This window comes from Mus caroli, unplaced genomic scaffold (assembly GCF_978045245.1).
Source record: "Mus caroli unplaced genomic scaffold, Mus_caroli_1 scaffold_2, whole genome shotgun sequence".
In the NCBI taxonomy this organism is placed as follows: domain Eukaryota; kingdom Metazoa; phylum Chordata; class Mammalia; order Rodentia; family Muridae; genus Mus; species Mus caroli.
The window spans coordinates 153,831,322-153,854,935 of NW_028227257.1; the positions used below are offsets into that span (position 1 = coordinate 153,831,322).

The following is a 23,614-nucleotide window of genomic DNA, read 5'->3' on the forward strand; positions in this document are numbered from 1 at the left end:
TGGGGGTAAAGTAGCAGAGACTTGCTTCCCTCCCAATGGCTAGAAACCTGAGTCAGCCAAGGCCTCAGTCACCAACCAGCCCAGTGCAGACTGTACACTACACCGGACTGATCCAGAGAATCAAAGGAGCAAAGGCAAACGTTTATCAAGTACTTAGGGTGTGCTATGCCTGTGGACATCTTTGCCTTTCATCTTCAGATCAGCCTTAAAGGCCCTGCTGTCAGTTACCCCAGAAAGAAGAAGGACCAGGGACCTGCTCCAAGGTTGTGCTTTCCACAGTCAGGTAAATCCCATCACCACAGAGTCCAAAGCTCAAAGAGAAAGAAACATGCTGGTGGAGATCAGTGAGAACCCCGCAGGGCGCGCACAACAGTGTGGGTCCCTAGACCTTGCACGTGAGCTCAGCCGCAGGGGGGAGGGAGGGGGCGGGGGGAGGGAGGGGGGCGGATGCGGACCAGCGTCAGCACCAGGGACAGTTCCTCGCCTGCTCCCTGCAGCCGCCGCCGACGGCGCGCGCAGGGCTGCAGCGCGCACTCCTCAGCAGGCTAGCGCGCGCGCGCCCTCCCCTCCAGCGCGCGCCCCGCGCCCGGGACTAGGCTGGAGTCGCGCGTGCCGCTCGCAGAGAGGCAGCTGGGTGTCCAGAGCCGTGGCCGCAGCGCGCAGCTGGCAGAGAGTCTCTCCTGGCCACGCACTTGCCTCCTCTGGGGCCTCCAGGAGTCTCTTGGAGCTCACTTTGCCAGCCCGGCCCCAGCAGGCGCCACCGGCCTCGGCCTGGGCTGCATTTGCTGCTACTCGCTGTGCCCGGGACAGAGGGACGCCCGCCCCGTCACGTGTGTCCAAGTCCTCCGCCAGCCGGGGCAGCGTGGTTCCCATGGTTCAAGGTAAGGGCCAAGCGGGTGCGCAGGTCACGGTGTGAGAGCAAGCAACGCAGGCTAGGAAGCCCGGGCTCTGTGCCCACCTCGTCTACAGTACGTACTGCAGCTTGCCCTGGCCACCTTTCATCAGGTGCCCTGACCTATCTACACAGGTGCCTGTACAGCATCACCCATCCAATTGCTACCCTCCCTCCAAGAGCCTGAGATGGGCAGTGGGGTTCTAGGTGAGAGGCCGAGGAACCCACGGACAGAAGAGAGGTTCTACTTCCCTCCAAGGGTGACTTGCCTGAGGGAAGGGGTATGGGGAGAGAAAGTTTGTCTGAAGAGACTGGAAACCTGGCTCCATTCATCCTTTCTTGCCTGGAGCTGAGATATTTGGTTTCAGGAGGTGAGGCTTGCCTCCCACCAGGTTGCTGCTGAATGCTTGCCCTGGGCTACTGCTGGCATCCATCCTGTCCAGCCTCTGTGTGAAAGGCTTGAGGGCTCCGTTTGACAGACAAGGAAACAAAGGCTTAGAAAAGTTGGTTTCTTGTCCAAGGTCACGGTTAACAGGTGGTGGAACCTCTGTCGCTGCTTTCCCACATTGTTGGAAACCTCATCTTAAATAGTGCGGGCAGGAGGGGGCATGCCAGGCAGGCAGCTGTGTTTTTCCAGCCAAACACCAAAATCCGAAAAGCAGGTTCACATTCAGTGTCATACGGGTGCACATTGCTCTGCTGATGTGACTCCAGGGCAAGAAACCTAGGTGACAAGTCCCCAGACCTTTCTGCAGGGTCCCTTGTCCCTTCTGGGGAAGCTAGAGTTAAGGGGTCTGCAGAGAGTGCCAGGCTGCTCCCCTGTGGTCTTCTCCCCACTGTGCTGGTCAAAGTCTTGGTAGGGTTCAGGGACAGCTTCCACCTCTCAGAAGTTTTTGGTTACAGAAAAGCGCATGGGCCCACCTTCCTCTTCTTGAGATAGAATTGAGAGTGAAGACTCCATGCCAAGGGTCTTGAAGACTCAAGAATTGACACCTCTGGCCAGTAGGAGGTGGTTGAAACTCTCCATGACACATGGGCTACAGGCTTGCTAAGTACATACAACCTTGTGTGGCTTTGAGTTCTTTTCCCTCCTGAGGCCAGGGGCTCACTTCTGTCTTCTCTCTCTCTCCATCCCTTTCTTTGGTGGTCATGTGTAGTACATTTGCCTTATGCCATAGAAAAGATGGATAGAGTGGCCTTGTGCTGGAGTCTTTGTCCCTGTCACCTGAGCTCCTGTTGGACTGGTTGGTACTGACCCACTTACCAAGTCCGGAGATGCCTCCTGGAAAGGTCTAAGGTCTGGGAGGAGGTACAGCTTCCAAAATGGGTGCCTGGAATACCTGTTGGGGGTGGGGAGCTGTAGAATATCACTGGCTCTCTGGGGCAAGCCAGTGCCACGAGATGTGGGAGCCCAAGATGTGCTGTACCATCTCTCCTGTAAGTGGGAGATATCCCCAGAGCCTAAGGCCTCTGCTGTGCCAGCACAGGTAACATTGAAAAGGAACTTACAGAGATGGTGGGCACAGACTGAGGAGTCAAGATTTTGCCCAGCTCTGCCCTTCTTCCTGGGTGACCTTGGGTCGGTCCCTGTTTCTTTCTAAATCTCAGATCGAGGAGATGGTCTCACATGCCCTGGGGTTCCTCTCAGCGCCCCCTATTCCCTTCCATCCCATCCTCTAACCATGTAGTCACCCAGGTTTTTTCCTTTGGCCTGGATCTAAGTGTCGAAGTCGGGTGCTGGTTCTGAATGAGGCTTTCTTTACTGCTTAGAGACCCGTGCCTGCAGACCCAGCAGCAATCCAATGAGGAAGGATGATAGAGCTCAAAGCAGAAATTTGTCACCTCACAGTCAATTATATTGGATCTAAACTCTCATGGATTGAGTGGAAGGCAGAGTGGCTGCCCAGACTATCCACTTGGCTCCCACCCCACCACTACCCCCTCTTCCTCTTCATGCCCTGACCTGGGTGGTGGGAAAGTTGTGATTTCTATAGTGGGAATGTAAATCCAGGGCCCAGGTTTTTGGGCAGATCCCTCAGCAACATCATCTACAAAAACAGGCGCTTCTGCCTTCCTGTGGATGTTTGGTGGCACCTGTGCAGGCATGGCCTGGAGCATCGTGAGGATGTAGTAGGGCAGGAAGGGGCCTCCTGTCTACCTTGTTACTACCTTTTCTGTGAGGTCCCTGCAGTCTCTGTCCCTCTGGATTCATCTAGGCTGGAGCTGCAGTACCTGCAAGCTCCTCTCCTTCTCTCCTACCAGATCCCTCCATTCTCCCCAGGAATAGGGCTCCTGGAAGAGGCTTAAGTTGTTGAAGCCACCCCTGACCCAGTCCTCTGCCTTGTCTCCCCTGCTGGTGGTTTCCCTAGAAGGCCCTGCCAGCCCAAGTCACAGGGATGCTGTGGCCAGAACCCCTAACTAATGGAAAGCTGGGGTGCAGAGCCTGGCATGTGAGCTCCTGATTTACACTCCTAAGATATGACACAGGGACTTTGTTCCTAACTTCCAGGGGTCTTGTAAGGGAGGTGGCTGGAGATGGTCTGGGGTCAGACCCAGGCTGTAAGCTATGTTCTGTAAGTGGGCTTTATGCAAAAGTCTAAACCTTGGTGGACAGACCTGGCGTTAACACTGTGGGCTTTGACACAGAGCCTGACTGGAGAGGAAAGGCAGGGGACTCAGAAGAGCTTACCATGTCCATTTGGAACAGGACGGTAGGCGGTGAGCAGATGCCACCCGTTTGGAGTGCCGTGGTAGGTTGGAGTAGTTGTGAACGTGTACCAGGACTAAATAAACATCACTCCGACTGGCCTTCATTAGGATCTGGGATGAACTGTGAGTGGGTGAGGAGTAGGGCTTTTCCTTCAGTACCAAGGTAGCACCCGACTGTACATCCCACCCCAGTGGATGCTGCTGCTTCCTTCTGGGTCCTCCCAGCCCACCCAAAGGGGCATCTGTGGGAGTGGCTCTAACCAGATCAAGCCAGTCACCTGTGCTTGCGTCTAACTTCTCCAGTAACAGGACTGAGGAGATGGCTTGGTTGGTAAAGTGCTTGCCTTGGGAACAGGAGGACATGAGTTTGATCTCTAGAACCCATGAGGGGGAGCCAGAACAGCCAGGCATGGTGTGAATGCCTGTAATTCCAGGACCGGAGAGGTAGAGACAGGCAGAGAGCCTGGGGCTTGCTGGCCAGCCACCCAAGCCTGTTGGAAAAGGTCCATGCCAGTAGGAGACGGTGTCTCAAATACAAGGTAGATAGAGCCAGAGGAATGACACCAGATGTCCTCTGGTGTGCTCATGTGCACACGCAAGCACACACACACACACACACGCACGCACGCACGCACGCACGCACGCACGCACGCACATGTGCCCACTCACACATGCTCCTGAAAGCACTTCTGTAGTGAGTTGGTTGGGATGAGGGCTGTGCTGCTATCTGGGAATCATAAGAGGATCAGATAGAGATCTGAGCAGTGGTTGGGGAACAAGCCAGACTCCTAGGGTCACAGCCACATTCACCACCTCCATGGCTGCTGAGGGTGGCACAACCTTAGGGACTGTGCTTATGTCTAAAGTATGTGTTCCTAGTGAGGCTACTTAACCCCTTGTTCCCTGGGTTCTTTATCCATGCTGTATGTTGGTCCCACTTCCTAGAAGAGTCTTTATACTGCCGGGAACCTCCCATGGGGCCTATTTCCTGACCAAATCGGAAGATGGCCTCAGAGCAGACAAGGATGCCCTTGTCAAACAGGAGAAGTGTAGCTGGTCTTAGCTACTTTGTAGGTTCTTCTTCTTCTTCTTCTTCTTCTTCTTCTTCTTCTTCTTCTTCTTCTTCTTCTTCTTCTTCTCCTTCTCCTTCTCCTTCTCCTTCTCCTTCTCCTTCTCCTTCTCCTTCTCATCTTCCTCCTCCTCCTCCTCCTCCTCCTCCTCCTCCTCCTCCTCCTCCTCCTCCTCCTCCTCCTCCTCCTTCTTCTTCTTCTTCTTCTTCTTCTTCTTCTTCTTCTTCTTCTTCTTCTTCATTTTTTTTACCCTTTATTCTCTTCCCCAACCGGTTTCACACCCTATCACTAGCTAGGAGAGAAAGGATAGAGGAGAGAGACAGAGACAGACAGATACACACAGAGAGACAGAGAGACACAGAAATCTCTAAATCTAATTTTTCCCTTGTTTCCTCTTTGTTTGTAGCAGGGCTTTGCTCTTTTGTGGGTTCTTTCCCCACTCTTTATCCCATCCCTTCCAGTTTCACTATCACTGGATAGGAGAGAAAGAAGGATAGAGAAGAGAGAGACAAAGAGATCCTTCAATCTGGTTTCTTCCTCTTGTTTCTTCTTTGAGCATGACTGCTAACAAACCACATCTGACATCTCTGAATGACCACCAACCACCAACCTCCCCTTTTGGAAGCCTTAGCCTTTATATACCTTCTGAAAAGTTTCCAGAATTCCAAGTCTACAGAATCACAGAAACTATCTGCTGCCGACAAGCCACGCCTCTGCTAGAGCACAAGACAAGTTACAGTCAGCTGCCGTGACACAACTGTATCTCCACACCTGGGAATAAAATGAAAACACATTCTTATAAGATTTCTGTGACTTTTAAAGAAACCAGATTTCCAAATTTCTTACTACAGTGAAGCCCACAGTGGGCAAAGCCACCACCACCTGTGGCTTAGCTCTTACAATTAGCTCTAGGCTTCTGCAGGCTACCCAGGGACAAAGTCGGTTGTTGGGTATTCTCAGGATGCTCTGCCCGGTGGCTGGGCCTGTACCCAGGTCTGAGGAAGAATCCTCTGTCTTTTGCTGTTTCTTGCTTTTGGCATTTGGTCTGTGGCCTAGGGACCCAGCAATTAACATCTCTGGAAGTGCGTGCCCTAGCCCCCTAACCCGTGCCAGCCACCATGATAGGAATAGCCCCTGCTTGCACAAAGCAGTGATTGGTGGTTTTGTCTTTTTTATGTTATGCATCATGTGTGCTTACCTAATACACATGCATCTTATAATATATTCAAATATTTGTATTAAAAGAAATGTGTGTTTGCTGCAAAAGGAAAACCAATCCAGTTTTCCTTGGCTTATTGCATGCAGACTAAGAGCCCTCCAGTTCTTTGCTGTGGTCTCCATGCTCCCCTGCAGTCACACTGGACTCAGTGTTCCTGTTCCTTTGACTTGACCCCAGCCCCCATCGTGGAATGGGCTTCAGGGCTTTATCTTCTGTCACAAAGCCCTAGCTCCAGCCTAACTTCCTACCTAGTCTTTGCAGGGCAGCTGTTGACTCACAGATGTACCTAGTTGGGTTGGTGACAGGCCTGCCATCCACTGGTTCTGGCTGTTACAGGCTTGCTTGAGGTATAAGCCTTGAGTGGAAGGCCCTAGAGGCTGGCTGGGGGAGGAGAGAGTAGGAGGGGGCATGTGAACAGGATTAAACTATAGTGTGGGAAGGTTCTGTGTGGTTGACAGCATGAGGCTTGGAGGCAGGTACTCTAGCTTCTGTGGAGATCACCTCAGGCTGGAGCAGTAGGGGAAGCGTACTGGATGCAGTCAGAGCTGAGCCCACTGGGTAGGTATATAGTCAAGGGAGCAGGTGTTGCTTGCCAGACACTGTCGCCATCGATGGAAGCAAGGGAGGCCATCTAAAAATGCTAGCTGGCAGTCAGTGGGCTCTTGAAATGCCCCTGAATTTTTTCTGAGGGAAAGAAGGCACCAGATGGGGCTAGTCCCGGATGCCCCATTGGCTTCTAACTATGTCTCTGTGGGTGTAGTTGGGGTTTCTCCTATGCTGTGGTTCTAAGCCAGGCTTAGCCAACCTCTCTCTCCTGGCACTAGCCCATATGTGAACTCCCCCATGCCTCTGCCCAGTCATGTCACTTGCTGCTGGACCACCCACCATGCCCGGGAGCAGCCCCCTTACTGGTTGGTCTGTTCTGTGGCTGTGGAGGGAAAGGCTACAGAGCTCTCGGGGGTGGGACAGTGAGGAAGACACCAAGAGTGCCGTCTCCTCCTTGCAACATGTGCCTGGGGCTCACCTTACAATGTTTGAAATGTAATATTTATACTGTGTTTTCCAAATTGCTCCACTCAGGGTTGGCATACACAATCTCACTGGGAATACTCAGGAACTTTCCTAAGGCAAAATAAAGATGTTCCATTTTCCAGTTTATAGGCAGACACTCAGTTAGGGTTACTTTTTTTTTCTGAGCCCATTCCAGAGCCCCACAGTTCAGGCTGGCTTACCCCCAAACTGGCACCATGCCCTCTATGTGTGAGAGGCCTTGATCGCATCTCCTTGGAAAGAAGATGGGGTGGGGATGTGGCGGGGGAGGTAGTCTGCCTCTTTTCTCTAGAATGTTCTTGCTTGTCTTTACCACGGGGGTTGATGTTAGGACTGTTGGTGTTTACCTGTGTTTGGTGTTTGTTTGGTTAAAACATTCATTACGTGGGAAGCTCCACAGAAACCTACTTCCAGAGTTGAAGAATACAACCGTCTGTGATCTCTACCTTCACGAGGCTTCCCACAGGAGACACCCCCTAATTACAAAACAGAACTCCATTGCAGAAGATTGTTTCACGGCGCAGTCTTGGGAAATCACTGTCGTAGTTGGTCATATTCCCACTGGTCTGTGTTTTGCCTTCTCCTTGGGAGCTCCCATTTCATTGATCAGGAGATAGGGATGGGCAGAGGAAGAGAGAAGGAGGCATGGAGAAAGAAGGGGTCTGCAGTCAGCCATACCCTGAGAAGTTATTTAGGGCCTGTTGGTGAAAATCGCCAGATTACTAACCTTTTGCTCCGGTTTCCTGGCATATAAAGACAGGTGTGGTTTCCCCTTCTGTTACCAGGGGTGATCCTTGGTCCCTGCAGGAGCATGGTGAATTCTGGAGACTCTGGGCATGGATCAGGGAGAGAGGCTCCCGACCAGCACAAGGTGTTCATGCGGTTGGGGTCTTCTTGGGGCTCATGTTGGGTGTTGCTAGGGAAGAAAGGCAGAGACTCAGCTTGGTGCTAGAGGTGCTGTCCATCACTGCTGAGCAGGCTGGCTAATATCTGTGGGATGACTGGGACCTTGTGCCCCACTCTGTTCCTACCTCCTCCCTGAGTGTCAGCAATACAGCACAAACACACAGACACATTGGTACACACAGACACACACGTGCACAAAAGTACACATGCAGACATGCATGCACACAGCAGGCGCTTGCAGAGGAATGCAAATGTGGAGTCCTGAAGAGACAAACATGCACATGCAGACATGTACAACAGGGGCAAATGCACACACACACATACACACACACACACAAATACACAAATACACATAGACATTCATACAGTAGACACACAAAGAAACAAAAGAAGAAAAACCGCAGGTGGTACCCAGAGATATGCACACGGGGACACAAGCAGAAGCACACATGCACACACAGATACACAGAGACATTCATACGCGGACACAGTTAAACACGCACACATGGAAGACATGCACACAGCAGATACACACAGAGACACACATGGACACACAGAGAGACATTCACAAGTACATCCATGAAACACATATGTCATGCACACACAGATACACAAAGACATTCACATGAAGACACAGACACACATGCAAACATATACATATGCATGCATGACACATACATGTGCACACAGAAGACACACACTGAGACATGCACATGAAGACACACCTGCACTCACATAACAGATACACAGGCATACACATACATACAACAAATATGCACACTGAAGTGATATAGCTCACTAATAGATTGCCTGTTTAACACACAAGAGGACCTGAGGTCTATCCAGCAGAACAAGAAAACAGCACACATATAGAGATACACATGTGCGCACAGACTTATACCCAGTCTCGCCCTGTGCCCTCTGCAGACACAGGACAGGAAGGAGCAGCCTCCCTTTGGAGACACTGTCTAGCTCCCATTATGCAGGCACATGATGCTGGCTTCTGGAAGATTCTATGCCTCCTGGGGAGCTGCTTTTACTTGTCTGTTTCAACAGCATGGCACCCTCATGTTCTCTGGCAGCTAACTGTTAGGGAAGCTTCATCAGGCTCTACCTGTTGGGTAACAAAGTGCCACTGGGCATTCTCTTAGTCACTTAACACTTGTGATGTCTCGGCCCGAGTAGCAAGGCTGATGCTCATGTATATGTCGGTCACTTATTGGCATAGCAACTGTGTGACAAGCTGTCCTGACATCTAGCAACACAACAGTAAGCAAAGCTCTTTTTGCTCACAGGCCGCTGAGTAGCTGGGGCTGTTCCACTCATAGGTGTCCACTCTAGGTCCTCAGGTCTCTTCCATAACTCCAGTCTGTGAGCATGTGCTTCTCGAGCACACTGTCGGGATCCCAGGAGTGAATCATTCGCACTTCTTTAACACTTTGTCTAGAACTGGGACGTGATCCCATGTGCCCCTGTTTCATTGGTTAAGTCATATGACCAAGGCCAAGGTCATCAAGGCAAGACTCTGCTGTGCCCATGGTAGTACAAGGTCCACTGCAAGGCAGAAAGGGAGCTTGCTGGGTCTGTACTTTAAGATAGTTCCTAAGAGTGGCCAGGTTCAAGCTCTCCTGATATGACAATGTGAGTAGGTCTGACAGAGATCAAAGCTCATGGCTGGCACCTGCTGTCTGGTCTGCCCCAGTTCTGCAGATCTGGAGAAGAGATGGGGAAGGAAGAGGGAATAGGCCCCTTTCCCTCACCTTCCCTCCAACCTGAGCAGAGAGAATGACTGTAGTAGTCACAGCTGGTAAAACCGTCGGCTGTGGGGTGGGGGTGGGGGGCACAATGACTCTGAACAGATACTGGGGAGAGAGAGCCGAGGTGGAGGAGTGAGGATCCCCCTGACCCATGCTGCCTCAGAACCTCTCCAGTACTGCAGATGCGTCCACATGAGAATGGAGACAAAGTCATGGGTCACATCGGAAGAAGGAGATAGGAGGGAGGTGATGTGGAGAGGAGGCAGGGTGAGGCATGTCCTTCCCAGCAGAGCCTGGGTGTTTCAAAAGCAATAGGAGAGAGCCGACACCCAGGCAGAGGCGGGGCTACCCTACTGCCGCCACTAGACACAGAGCTTCAGGTACATTTGGAATGGTGGCTCGGGCCATTGCACATACATAGTCCAAAGGCCCGGTCCAGTCTGAGCTGAGGCTGGAGGAGGAACCTGAGACAGTGGTGAGGTCTGCAGTGGTTCTAGGGAGATGGGGTGGCAGGTAGTGGGAGCAGGAGGTAGTGGGGACTTGATGCAGGTGAGGCCTTAAGGGACCAGAATGGAGGAGAGTGTAGGTCCAGCTGGAAAGGGAGACAGTGGCCATGACCCTGAGCAGACAAGGGGGATCTAGGTCAAAGGGAGGGAAGGGGCTGAGACACAGGTGGGCACCAGCCCTGCTGTTCACCAGAGCGGGGTTCTGCTGGTGGGGAATCTCAGGGCACCCCTGTCTGATTAGCCTGAGGTGTGTCCCCTCAAAGGACCTGAGGTTTGTGGCTTCAGTGCCTGTCCCCAGTACCCCACTTATGAAATAAGCCAGATTGGGACTCTCTGACCTGAGAACGCAGCCTAATTGCAGTGTGAAATATTAAAAACATTCCACACTAGCTCTGGCTATTCCCTGGCCGGCCCTGGTGGATAGGCTGAGACAGCATTCTTTCCTTTTTTGCCACGCACACCCTGTGCTTCCAAATTCCCGTGGCTGGCTGGGGTGCACCCTTGAGCACCATGCTCTGCTCTGCTGTTGTATCTTTTTCTGGAACCCAGTTGAGTCGCTGTGTGAAGGAAAACACCACACAATCTTAGCTTAGAACCAACAGGTGACACAATCGCTAGTTGCAGAACCTAGCATTCCTAATTTTACAAACTATTCTATGTTAGAAATACTCCAGTAATGGATCCTGGCAGATCCACTTCTGAAACCAACAGCCTCTGGCTTCCTACATTTTGTCTGTCTCTTGCTTCCACTGGTCCAAAAGGACAGCTCCTTTCTCCTGTCTCCCTCTTGCTCTTCCAGATCCCTAAGTCCCACCTCCTCACCCAGTGACTGGTCCCTTGTAATGTTTATTTATTGGAGAAAAATTCTACCACATTTAGACTTTGAAGCGTCTTTAAGCCCCTCCTGTTAGCAGTCTGTTGAGCTTTTGGGATCTAGAGGATCAATGACATACAAACTGGAAACTATTTTTAAAATTATTTACTTATTTATTTATTTATTATTCATGGGGGGGGCTAGGTTTGCTTGAGAGGGCCAAGGGACAACTTACAGTTAGTTCTGTTTCCATCATGTGGGTCCTTAGGCCATCAGGCTTGGCAGCAAGCACATTCACTCACCATCTTGCTGGCACAAGAACATATCAAAATATACAAGTATCTAAGCTCCTAGCAAGGTGAACCTCCACAATGTGTGGTGCCCAGGAAACAATCACCTAGTGTCAGGAAAACAACCTGCAGAGATGAGAATTCTGTAAGGAAAGACCAGAGCAGCTTTTAGCCCAAGCCCTCCAGAACTTTCCAGTGTTCCAGGAATTACGATGCCTTCCTAGGTAATAAGGATTTTTTTTTTTTTGAGACAGGGTCTCATTGAAACTGGAACTCACTGGGCTGATTGTCCTGTAAGCCCCAGGGATCCTCTCTCTCCACTTGCACAGCACTGGAATTAAAGGCAGGAGCCATCACGAGCAGGTTTTATTCCTGTGCTGGGGATCAAATTCAGTTCTCATGCTTATATGACAAGCTCGTTACCAATCGAGCTTTGTCTCCCATCCCCAGAATGAACTTTATGGATGACCAGCACCACCAAGCTCTGCCTGCCTTGGGCCTTTATGCCTGCCATGTTCTTTGTGGGATGCTCTCTCCTGCATCACCCCTGGGTCTTCTTCAGGGTTTGGCACCCTCTCCTTGATCTCCTTGATCTCTTCTCCCCGATAGCACCTTCCTTTCATTCCATAGTATTAATATATACTCACATTGCCCACAGCACTAAAACCACACAAGGGTGGTATCTAAATTAGGGAGGAAAGAGTTTACTTGGCTTACACTTCACACTGTAGTGCATCAAGCTAGGACAGAAACTCAAACAGGGCAGGAATCTGAAGGTAGGAGCTGATGCAGAAGCCATGGAAGGATGCTGCTTACTGGCTTTCTTCCATGGCTAGATCAGTCTGCCCAGGGATGGCACCACCCAGACCCAGAAAGGGCTAGGATACCCCTAATCAGTCACTAATCAAGAAATGCCCTACAGATGGATCTTATGGAGACATTTTCTTAATTGAGGTTTTCTCCTTTCAGAGAACTCTAGCTTGTGTCAAGTTGACATAAAACTAGCTAGCATGAGGGACCATGGATCCAGAGCCATACATGATGTGGTAGAATTTAGTGAGTATTTGCTGCCAAATTGTAGGTAGATGTCTGTGGCCTTAACACCCTGAAAGTGCCCGATCCCATTTGCATTGTGGGTAGATGATGTAGACAGTAATGATGCAGGGTTCCAGAGAGGTGAGCAAGGGTGGAATTTAGGGGAGACTTGCTCCAGGAACTGTTTTGACTGATGGCTTTGAATAGAGCTAGAGGAAGTTCAGGGCTGACCATCAAAGCCAGAGAAAGAGAAAGGAAAAGAAAGGGAAAGAAAGAAAAAGAAAAAGGAAGAGAAAAAGAGAAAGAGAGAGGAAAAGGAAAAGAAAAGGATGAGAAAGAGGCTAGGGTTGTGGTTGGCAGGCTGGGGAATAAGCTCCTTCCTAAATGAATTCAAGGAGTCCTGGGGAATACTGAAGCTCCAAGCAGAACAGATTGTGGGGGATGGGAAGGGAAGATGACCATGGAGAGCCTAGGAACACAGATGTTTGGACCTAGAACCAATAGTTCTATGCTCAGAGACTTATGGAGACACCATAGAAGAAAGTGTGCTCCAGAGAAAGCCCAGGGGGCCATTCTGGAAAGTGTGAGCTGCAGCCTGTCAAGTGTGCTTATACACAGAGAACGTCCATCCTCACTCACTGCCCTGCAGACTCCCAGGAGCTGAGCGCCCATCCTTAAGCAGCTCTTGTCCTCTTTGCCTTGGCCCTGGGTCAGGGGAAGTGAAAGTGACTGTCAGGCCTGCTCAGAGCTCTCAGACTTTGCAAAGGAAACAGAGAAGTCAGTGGCACAACCGAGGCCACACACTGCCAGACCATGGCTGCACGGGAGGCCAGAGCTAGGGATGTTTCCAGCCTGCTGAACAGCCCTGCTTCCTGGGCCTCAACAGGCAGGACTATGTCCTTGTTCATCACCAGACACAAAATACAACCTAGTGTTTATCTCACAGTCTGCATGCCATATGGGGAGGGGTCACCTGAAGAGTACCATAACTGTCTTAAAATGAGGGACCGAAACAGGAGTGGTGGCACATCCCTGTCATCCCAACACTTTGGAGGATGAAGCGAGAGGATCCTGAGTTTGAGGCCAGCCTGGGCTGCTTGGTTAGATCCTGCCACAGTAAACGACATAAGGTATCAGGACACAAGACGGTATGATAGGAGGGATGTCTAAGTTTCTGTTCAAGTCTTTCTGATATCCAGGCAGACATGATGTCAAGTACTGTGAGGGGAAACTGATGCTCAGAGGTCTGAGCATGGGCTGCGTGGGGTCCCTTGATGTGATAGGCGTGGCTAGTGCTCAGGCCTGGCGTGCACCACAGGAGTGTGGTTTTGTGCAAGGCTGAAGGGACAGGTTTGCTTCCCAGCTGGGCTGCCTCCCGTGATAGTGCTCATTCCCACCTGCCAGCAATCACTCCCATCAACCCCCTGGTCTGCCTGAAGCTTGTTCCTCTCCCAAAGCCATTCCGACTTACTGACTCAAATGGACTCAGCTCTCACTCGATGTATGTCTGTTCCCGCCCAGTCTTTCCAGTGCCCCCACCCAGATCCAAGGTTGGACACAGTATCAAAGCAGAGACCTGTGACTATGCTCAATGGGTGATTGGGTCCTTTCAGAGAAGCCCTGAGAACTGCTAGAGGCACCTCTGGGGCATATGGGGTTGGGGCAAACCAGCCCAGTCATGCTCCAGCCTCAGCTAGGGATACAGCAAAACTACAAGGAAGACATGGCCGAGTCTTCCAGGTCAGAGAAGCTAGCCACTTGCATGTCCAACACTGTCCTGTTCTGAAACAGAGGGAGCCAACCAGGCCTCGGAGGGACAGAGTGGGGACCCAAGGAGTAAGACTTGTATTCTGAGAGCCTTATTGGCCTTGCCTTGGTGCTCTTTGGTTAGCTCTTTGGTCCTTAGAGTGTGGCTCCTGTGCTGCTGGCACCAGCACCCTCCCAGAGCTGGTAAAGTGGGTCTGGTACCTACTCAGAAGCCCCCAACATAGAACCATCCATGGGATATAGGGCCCCAGGGGAATGTAGACAGACTATGATGGGGGACTGGCTGGCAGTGTCTCCAGCAGGTAAAACTTGGGAGGGAACAGAATAAAGTGAGCACTGGATGCACCCTGCATCTTTTTCAGTTACTGCTCCACCCCAGCTACCCAGGACCTGAGCCTCCCAGCCTGCCATAGTGGTAGATTGAAGGCCATAGGGCAGGGGGAAAACCAAGGTGTGCCAAACCTTCTGCTTCTTAAAACACTGGTGGTCTCACAGCTGCCACCACTTGGCAGGGGCGTAGCAGCAGCTAATGCAGTGGTGCAGGGCAGCCTAGAGAGGGTGAGCTAGAGAGAGTGAGCCAATACAGTGGAACAGGGTAGCCTAGAGAGAGAGCTGGAGCAGGGAGAGAGTGCTAGGCCTTTGAGAATAGCCCAGAATGCTCTAGTCTTGGCCTAACACCTTTTTCAGGGCTTTGCATGGATGCTGGGGGAGCCTGGAGCTAATGTAGAGCAGTGAGACCCAGAGGCTAGACCCAGAGCGCCCTTCAGTATCCTGGCACATTCATTTGCTGAAAGGTTCAGTGTGCGTGTGTGTGTGTGTGTGTGTGTGTGTGTGTATGTGTGTGTGTGTGTGTCTGTGCGAATGTGTGTGTGTGTGAGTGTGTGTGTGTGAGTGTGTGTGTGTGTGTGAGTGTCCAGTGGCTCTCTCAGTCCTGTTCCACACATGATCTGCCAGCAACTTTGCCCACAGGGTGTTTCACAGAGGGATCCTCAGCACAGTTTAGAAGTCCTGGTTGGGTTTAGAGTTCTGAACCATGCTGCCAGCGGGGATTTGTGGGTTTTCTTGCATCCCAGGACTGTTAGGCAGGGATGGCAGGATAGGTAGGGGTCTGGTAAATACAGTGTGAGTGGGTGTGGCTGGTCAAGCAAGCGGAGAGGGGCCTGTAGACCTGGTCCATCACCACCTATCTATCTCAGGCTAGGTTGGTGGAAGACTAACAGGATGGTACCCATTCAGCTTGCACTCAACTGTTCTACCTCCCCTTGCCCATCAAGTTGATAGCTTCCCTTTCCACAGCCAGCATATGGAGGAGCCAGCCCTGCAGGCTTCACACCATTGAGCCCTTGAGGTGCATCAGCAGGGGTCTCCAGGCCTCAGGTGGGGGGGGGTGGGGGGGGACGGGACTTGAATTTAAGGCACCTGGACTTGGCCCTGCCCACCCTGCCTGTAGCTTCCTTTGCTGCTCTCTTTGTGAAGATGTTCCAGCCATAAATAACATGCTGTGAGGGTTAAGAGAGTGTTTGCACAGTTAGTTCATGGGGTGATAATGGTTCCAGCTATCCAGGCCTTGTACCACCCTGTCCCTCTCTGCCCATATTCCAGGCTCTGAACTGGAACCAAGAGTTATGCTGAGCTCTTCGGAGAGAAAGTTTCACATTATTATTAAACAAACAAACAAACAAACAAACGAGCAGAAAGCCAACAACAGCCAAAAGGTTTTTGAAACCTGACCACTGCACTTTGTTACCTGTAAGAGGAAGAAGGGAGACCCCAGAAAGGCACTGAGTGGAAGCAGACAGGGGAGGGGAGGGGAAGGGCTACAGGAAGTAGACCCCCTTCTCACACTACGTGCTACTGCCACACTCAGCACACACTGGTGCTTTCCCCCACCCACCCAGTCCACACAACTGCATTCCGATACAGCCCCTCACTGAATGCTACAGTACTGCCCCCTTGTGGCCGGAGGACTGACAACAGGTAGGAAGCCAGTTCGTCTTTCCTGGGGTGGGGTTGGTGATAAGGGAACCTGTGTCCTCACACCTGTAGGCAGCTGAGCCTGGGGATGAGAGAAGACGTCAGTTCTGGGTAGCATCACCCTCGCTCACCCGTGTTTCTGCTGTGTGACTGTGTGAGCTTCTCTTTCCAGTATTGTGCTGGAAGACCTGTGCTATTTCCTGTGTGAAGAATAATAACAGGCCTGCCCGGATGCCCTAGGAACTGAAGGAGGAGGTGGAGGCTATCACATCTGTCCTGGTGTAGAGACTAACTACAGGGTGTGTGTTTACTGTTATGGAGAGGCACTGGGAAGAGAGCCAGGGTATTTAGTTGAGGTGGTGACCTGTGAAGATTTGGGTTTGGGAAGCCCAGTGGAGAATTTGATAGCAAGGTCAGAGACCCAACTTGAGTGATTCCAGCTCATGCCTTGGATGTTTCTGGTCATCCTCCTGTTGGAGAGTAGCTATCTCAACTTGGTTAGAGTAGGTTGGCCGTTGAAGGGCCAGATACAGGGATGGAAGCCAAGTGTGTGCATAATCCTTGACAGGTGTGTGACTATCTCAGAGGGGGTGGGAAGGGTAGACCTTTGAGCAGTAGATGAGTTCAGCTCCCAGAAGCCTGTCTATGGTAGTTTGAATGAAAATGGCCCCATAGCCTCATAGGGACTGGCATTATTAGGAGACGTGGCATTGTTGGACAAAGTGTGTCACTGGGGGTGGGGGTGGGGCTTTGAGATTTCAGAAGCTCAAGCCAGGCCCAGTGGCTGTCTCTTCCTGCTGCCTGCAGATCCAGATGGAGAACTCTCAGCCACTCCTCTAGCATCACATCTGCTTACATGCCACCATGCTTCCCACCATGATGATAATGGACTAAACCTCTGAACTGTAAGCCAGCCCCAATGATATGTCCTTTATAACAGTTGCCTTGGTCATGGTGTCTCTTCGCAGCAATAGAACATTGACTAAGACCGAGTCCCTTACCTTGCTGCCATCTGCATTTCCCCCTAGCCCACTAAGCCCAGAAGAAGCTCATCCTCATTGAAGCAAGGCTCCTTCTTTAGTGGGGCAGAGCCACGCCCTGTCTACACAGGAGGGAATAAGCTATGCCTTCCTATGCCACTTAGCACAGGCCCTGAACCTCACTTGTGGACACAGCCCACACAGGCCTCCTCGGCCTGAGGCCACCACTCCAGGCCTGATTGACAATGGTGTTCATTTGTCTATCAGGTTCTGCAGTCCCAGGAGGGGAATTCTGGCTTTTTCCCCTGATTGTGTGCAATAGGGGATCAGATAAGGATAGGTTCAAGGTGGGTCCTGTCTGTCACCTTTTTTTTTTGTTTTTATGTATGTGTGTCTGTGTGTTTCTCTCTGTGTGTCTGTGGATGTGTATGTCTGTCTATCTCTGTGTATCTGTGTGTGTTTCTGTGTGTGTGTGTATGTCTTGTGTTTCTATGTGTGTGTGTCTTATATGTATTTCTGTGTATCTGTCTTTGTCTCTCTGTCTCTGTGTGTGTGCCTGTGTGTCTGTCTCTGTGTGTCTGTATGTCTTTGTCTCTGTATGTGTCTATGTGTCTGTCTGTCTCTGTGTGTCTGTGTGTAATTGATACCATGTCTTCCTCTACTGTTTTCCGTTATTTTTAATAATATTTCTTGAGACATCATCTCTCATTGAATCCTCGGTTTGCTGGTTTTACTATCTGCCTAGTTACCTCCCTGGTACTGGGGTTCTAGACCAAGCCACCACACAGGCTTCTACGTGAGCACTGGAGACCAGACTGCTTCTCATGCTTATACAGCAAGCACCTTACAGCAAGCACTTTTCCCACTGAGCCGTCTTCCCAGCCCCCACTTTCCCTCTTGCTCTCCCCCACCCTCCACGTGTTCTCTCCAACTCTCTGTATCACAGGGAGACCCAAGAGAGGGCATACAAGCGCCAGTCTAGGAAACTGAGTCCTAGACAGGCAGTAGCTGATGAAAAAGAAAATCTGCTGGCTCCTGGAATAAACCCACCAAAACAGGGCCCAACAGGCTCCAGCCATGTTCATGAGGCCAGCAATCATTCACACACCCAAGGAGCCAGCTTCAGCCCTCAGCCAGCAGCTTCATCCCCTCTGTACCCCACCTAACCTCCACCCCTCTAATCTCTGTATCCCCATTCCCAAGCCTGGATCCTTTACTATGGCTCTGGGGTGGGAAGTTGGTTCTCTGGGGTTCAGGCAGAATGGAGACTCCTGCCAGAGGTTTGAGACAGCCCCAGCTGTGTAGGGATCTCAAGAAGTGGGAAAAACCCAGTCCCACTCCCATTTCCTGTTTCCTTATCATCCTGGGCTTCTTCTCTAGGGCGTGCTCTCACCCTGGAGAAGCCTGGCTTCTTCTCTGCTCCTGTCTTCACGCCCACCCTCATAGCTCTGCTGCCCAGCTCTGAGCCACACTTGTGTGAATGGGGACAGGACTTTTTTCCCTCAGGAATTCTCTGTAGGTGAGACACTTTGGCTTTGGGTCAGTTGGAACTGATCAGCATGCAGCCTTCTGGAGTGGAATCCACAATGCGGCTTTGAACTGCAGGATGGTTCCTCCAGCCGCAGTCTCAGTCCACTGGGTATCGGCCTCTCTCTTCACTCAGTCCACTGGGTATCGGCCTCTCTCTTCGCTCAGTCCACTGGGTATCGGCAATCTCTCTTCTCTCAGTAGGCGGTTTCACTTTCCAGGCCTCTTTATTTCTATAGAATATGGGTCAGGTTATCTCTGCAAGGAGATTTCAGAAGCCTGGGGTTCTGCTGACTGGTTCTCTCAGCCACCAGGAAAAGTTATCCACCTAGAGGGAGCCCTAGAGTGAGATGGGCTTGCCCACCAGACATGGCTAGGCTCAGTGATCCGGTTTGACTGAGTCTTCGGCTGGGGTCTGAGAAGATATTCCACCTACGACACCCTGGAGAAGGCTGGTGGAATGTATGGGTCCCTGTGTTCCTTCTGGGGGACACTTCAGGAGTGCAAGCCACCAAGCAGGCAAGCTCAGGGCATCTGTGTATCTTGCGCCAACATCTTCCTAACCAATCTTACGTCTAGGTGCATTAGTCTCCTCGTTGTGGGAATTTTATGGTGTCCTCTACAGATTATGAACCCCTGTGAACTTTCCTGGGTCCTCAGGGCCTTGGTGGAGCTGAGAGGGGAGGGGGACAAATGCCAACCCTGCTGGCAGCTGCCCCCTGTCAGCCCTCCCTTGTGGTGGGCTCTGGATAGTGTCTCTGAGACAACCCAGCCACACAGAGCTGCTGAACACTTTCCCATCTATTTATTATTGAACGAACGCAGGAATCTGGGAGCCCGCAGAGCGTGAAATTGGGAACAAATGCAGAGGAGGTCTAGACAGGAACCCCGGAGGCCGCTCTTTGCTCGCTCCGGACCGCAGGGCCCTTGGGCTTCCAGGTAGCAGAAATACTTGTAACCAGACAGATGTGTTTGGGGGAGGGAAAGGGTTCTGAGTCCCCATAAGCTCTTGCCCAGACTCTGGCAAGGGAAAGAGGCTGTGAGGCAGCCAGCCTGGATTCCCAGACAGAGCCAACCCTCTCTATCCTGGCCTCAGTTTCTCCATCTGGAGTAAGCAGTAGTAGTACCTCACAGGGTTGGAAGAGACCCTCATTAAACAAGCAAGTTCCAGGCTCTCATGCTGCACTACCATAGCCCTGGCAGCTGGGTTTGCTAGGCTCTCAATTCTGGTGCCCTGTGGTATTGGAAGTCCCTGGGTGCAGTGAGGCTGCTGGGGTTTCCCCTGCCTCCAAAGCACTGGCCTTCACAAAATCTTTCTATGTGCCCTGTACCCTGTACCCTGTGGGGCCCTGGCAGGGCCTGAAGTAGGGTGCAAGTCTTACAAGGCTAGATAGCAAAGAGGGCACAGAGGGGAGAGCAGAGAAAGGAGGGGGTTAACCACAGGATGCACAGTCCAGATGGCAGCTATGTGGGGGGTTCCTGCCAGAGGCGGGAGCTCACTGGAGGAGGCAGGTGGAGGCGTCTGGTTCTGCTGCCAGGTGTTTCCTGCCTTGTCCCCGCCCCTCGACGCTTGGGCCTCTACACAGGAGACAACGGGAGCTTGTAACATGGCCATTCTCCAGGCTGGCTGCCTAGACATGGGTTATGGGAAACACACTGTCACTCACCAGAACACTGCCCCACCCCCCAGCCCCCAGCCCCAGCACACATTCAGATTCCAAAAATGGGTGGAGGGTCCACAGAGTGGCTGCCTCTTCCACTTTGCACTTGGAGAAATGGAGATGGGGACGGAGAGCTCCTGTTTATAAGGCTGTAAACCCATTTATGGTCCCCGGGGGGTAATTAACAGTTCAGCAAGAGCCTTGCCAAATTGCCTTGGCTGGCATGAGAAGACTGCAGAATTGCCTTAGGGTTGCAGACAGGCTGTAGGGTGGTCTCTGCCAGGTTGTCCTGGGTCCTTCAGCCTCTTTCCCTCTACTGCTTCCCTCAAGGACCAACTTAGCAGACTGCTCCAGAAAGCTCCCCAGCCCCTTCTCCCTGAGCCCCAAAGCATCCCTGTTTCTCTCAGGTACTCAGGTTAGCCTTTCTCAGAACCTGGTGGGAAGATCTCCCCGAGGCAAGGACAAATGAACCAGGATCCCTTTCTCTGCTACCTTGGCTCAGTGCCGGACACTGTTTTCTTCTCCCCCAAACCCCCAGCACTTACTGGGAATTCCTCGTTCATGGGGAATAATTGCAATCCCCGATCCCCATCACGAATGGGGTTCAATGGGTTACCCTAGGCACACGCTGAGCCAGTCAGTGTAGCGCCCGTGCAACCCTGGACATTTAAGGGCATCTCAGACCTGTTACTGCTCTATCTCGGGTGACTGAATGCCACTTGTCCCTCTAAGAAGTTGGGGGATGCCGGCCGCTGGGGGCTCGCATAACTAGTTAGCATGCCAGAGTCTCGTTCATTATCGGAATTAACCAGACAAATCGCTCCACCCACTAAGAACGGCCATGCACCTGGACACCGTTTTCATCCATGACTCTCACATTTGGTTGTACATTTAAATCACCAAGACTCCTTGCAGGTTGGTTAAAAATCCAACAACGTGGAGTAGATGGAAGGATAAACTGTACTGAATCCGCATTGCAGATGAGGGAGCTGGGGCCCAGGAAGAGGCCTCTAACCTAAGCTGTGTGTGTGTGTGTGTAGGGGGCGGCTGTGAAAAGTCCTAGCCCTTGAGGGGAAGTATAGGGAAGAACCCAAGAATATCAGGGTGAGGTGGAAGGAAGTGAGCTCTAGTCCTTACACTCCTCCCATTGACGAGAAGCATGCCACATGGTTCCTTTGGTGTTTCTCAAATACGTGGTACACACTGAAGAAATTCAGGAAGGCTTTCTGGATTAAGCAAACATATGTTCAGCTCTGATGGCAGTGGAAGTATGGGAAAAGGGTATCCCTGAGGGAAGGCAGGAGACTAGAGCCAAGGGAAGCCTGGTCACCCCCAAGACAGTTGGTAGTTAACTAGAGATGATGTCAGGTTGGATCTTGAGCAGAGCTGCCAGTGGCCTGTACGGCTGTTCTGGGCCAGCCCTGGGACCTGGCGCCCATTGCGGGTGTGTATGTATCCGCAAAGCGATGCTGAGACGCTCCAGCTGGATGGCCCGGGTGTTGGAGCAGCGGCTGCTGACAGCCCTGGGCACCTGGCCTGAGCTGGAACCCTTCCCATCATGCCGCCAGGCTGCCTGCCGCTGGAGAGGACCCAGGCCCCAAAGAGCAGCAAAAAGCAGCCTGGGTCTGAGGGCCAAGTGAGGGCTGTGTGTGTGTCTCTCAGGCCTGGGAGAGGCTCTACTGTGAGTGTGGCCAGATCCCTTGGAGACCTAATTCATGCCTATCACATGATATCAGCCTGCCCCTCCCAGAATCCTCAGTGTTTCTCAAATCTTCCTAGGGAGGAAACTGAGGCATTTGGGTCTGTTCGGTGACTGACTGGAGAAGCACAGGCTGGCATTCAGGTCTGTTTGTGTACATTGTATAGGCCACTTCTTTCTCTGTCCTGAGGAGGAACCCCTGCCCTGCCATGCCTCTTGTAAGCTCTCTCCTCCCCTCAGTTCCAGCCCTGCATCCATGAAGGCACCCTTGATTGGGGCATACGCTGTTGGTAGAATCCAGCCCCAGTCCCTGTGGCTGCCAGTGAGCCTGCATGTGAGCCCCAGGGGAGAGTCACTGCAGGACATTGAATCTTGACCTTAAAGGCACTCAAGTCCAACTTGCTAGCCACTTCTCTCCTCTTTGGCTTCTCTGAATGCAACAAGTTCACACCAGTATTTGGCTTCTATAGTCATCTGCCCTGGGTGTGAACAGGAGAAACCCACTTAAAGTGATGTTTTTATAGTCTCAGAGGGTCCTGGAGACTTCTAGGACATCTCCACATCTGTGTCTGTTTCTCCTGACTCTCTACATGTTTAGCTGAGGATGCTAGCCCTTGCCACATGTGTCTTCACACATGCCACTGACCAGCAGGGAGCCGAGGGTCTCCTAATTCTCAAGAGAGAAGCTTTCCAACCCTAGGGTCTGTGTCCACCTCAAGCCCATTTATACCCCTGTTATAATCAAAGGACAAACAAGAAGGGCACAAATGCAGCCAATGAAACCTCTTGGCTCAGAAGCAGAGCCCAGAGGGGAGAGCCAGGGCAAGGCTGGGCTGTACCCCAAACTGTCTGCTGCAGATTTGTCTGCTGCAGTGCATGTTCCCATGAGGGTGCTGTACGATTTAGGGCATTAGTACAGAGGAGATTTAAGGCTCAGCAGTCATGGGGCAGTAGAGAACACATTACTGCACTGAGGAAGATGGAGGGAGCCCCAGAGACCCTACACACTCCTGAGCACATCCGTAGATCTGGCTCTAACCTGACCCTGAACGTTTGTCTTGATGGGACTGGTGTAGAACAGGCCACTTTCCCCTTCCCAGGCTGTGGTTTGTACATCATCATCACAAGTGAGCAACCATGGGGGCCCATGTCATCTCAGAGAGAGGGGTCTGTCTGACAAGCAGGTGGGATGATAGGAACGAAGGCGGCCTCTGTGCATCAGAGAGCCTGGCTACTCCTCCTCCCTCCTCCTATGACCACCAGGGCCCTGTCCCTGCTGTCATCTCTTTCAACAGTAAGATACCACTGTGTGACACGTGCAGAACAGTTTCACCTTAGTTAGGACATTGTTTTGCTTTAGTATACACCTCCCAGGTAGACCCTCCTCAGTCCTCTTCCTAGAGAATCAAGGTTTCAGTACCTACCTCACCCTTCCCAGCTTCTCTGACCACTGAGAAAAGCTTTCTGGGATCTCTTCAGTGACCCCAGAAAAATCAATGTTCCTTGCACTCCCAACAGAGGACTGAGAGCAGAGCAGTCGATTCTAGTGGCCCCAGTGACTGTTTGGGTTCACCCTACTGTTAGAAACATGCCATGTACCTGGACAGTCCTGCAGCCACCTCCACTGCAGGCCTGATCCCAGCCCCTTCTCTCCAGGCCTACAGCCCTAGCAAGGCCAGCTGGCCCCAGCCTCTGGAGAGGCCGAGGGGGGCAGAACTGTTAGGCAGCATGCCCGGGAATGTGTAGGGTCCCTGGGGC

At 51.9% G+C, this 23,614-nt stretch overlaps 1 protein-coding gene across 1 annotated transcript in view; it reads left to right on the forward strand.

Annotated features, from left to right (window-relative positions):
• Positions 1 to 532: 532 nt before the first annotated feature.
• Positions 533 to 23,614, forward strand: part of Fam163b (family with sequence similarity 163 member B) — a 31,019-nt gene continuing 7,937 nt past the window's right edge. The window contains exon 1 of the mRNA XM_021155857.3: positions 533 to 881. The gene's annotated coding sequence lies outside the window, so the exon portion shown is untranslated. The remainder of the gene's footprint in view (positions 882 to 23,614) is intronic.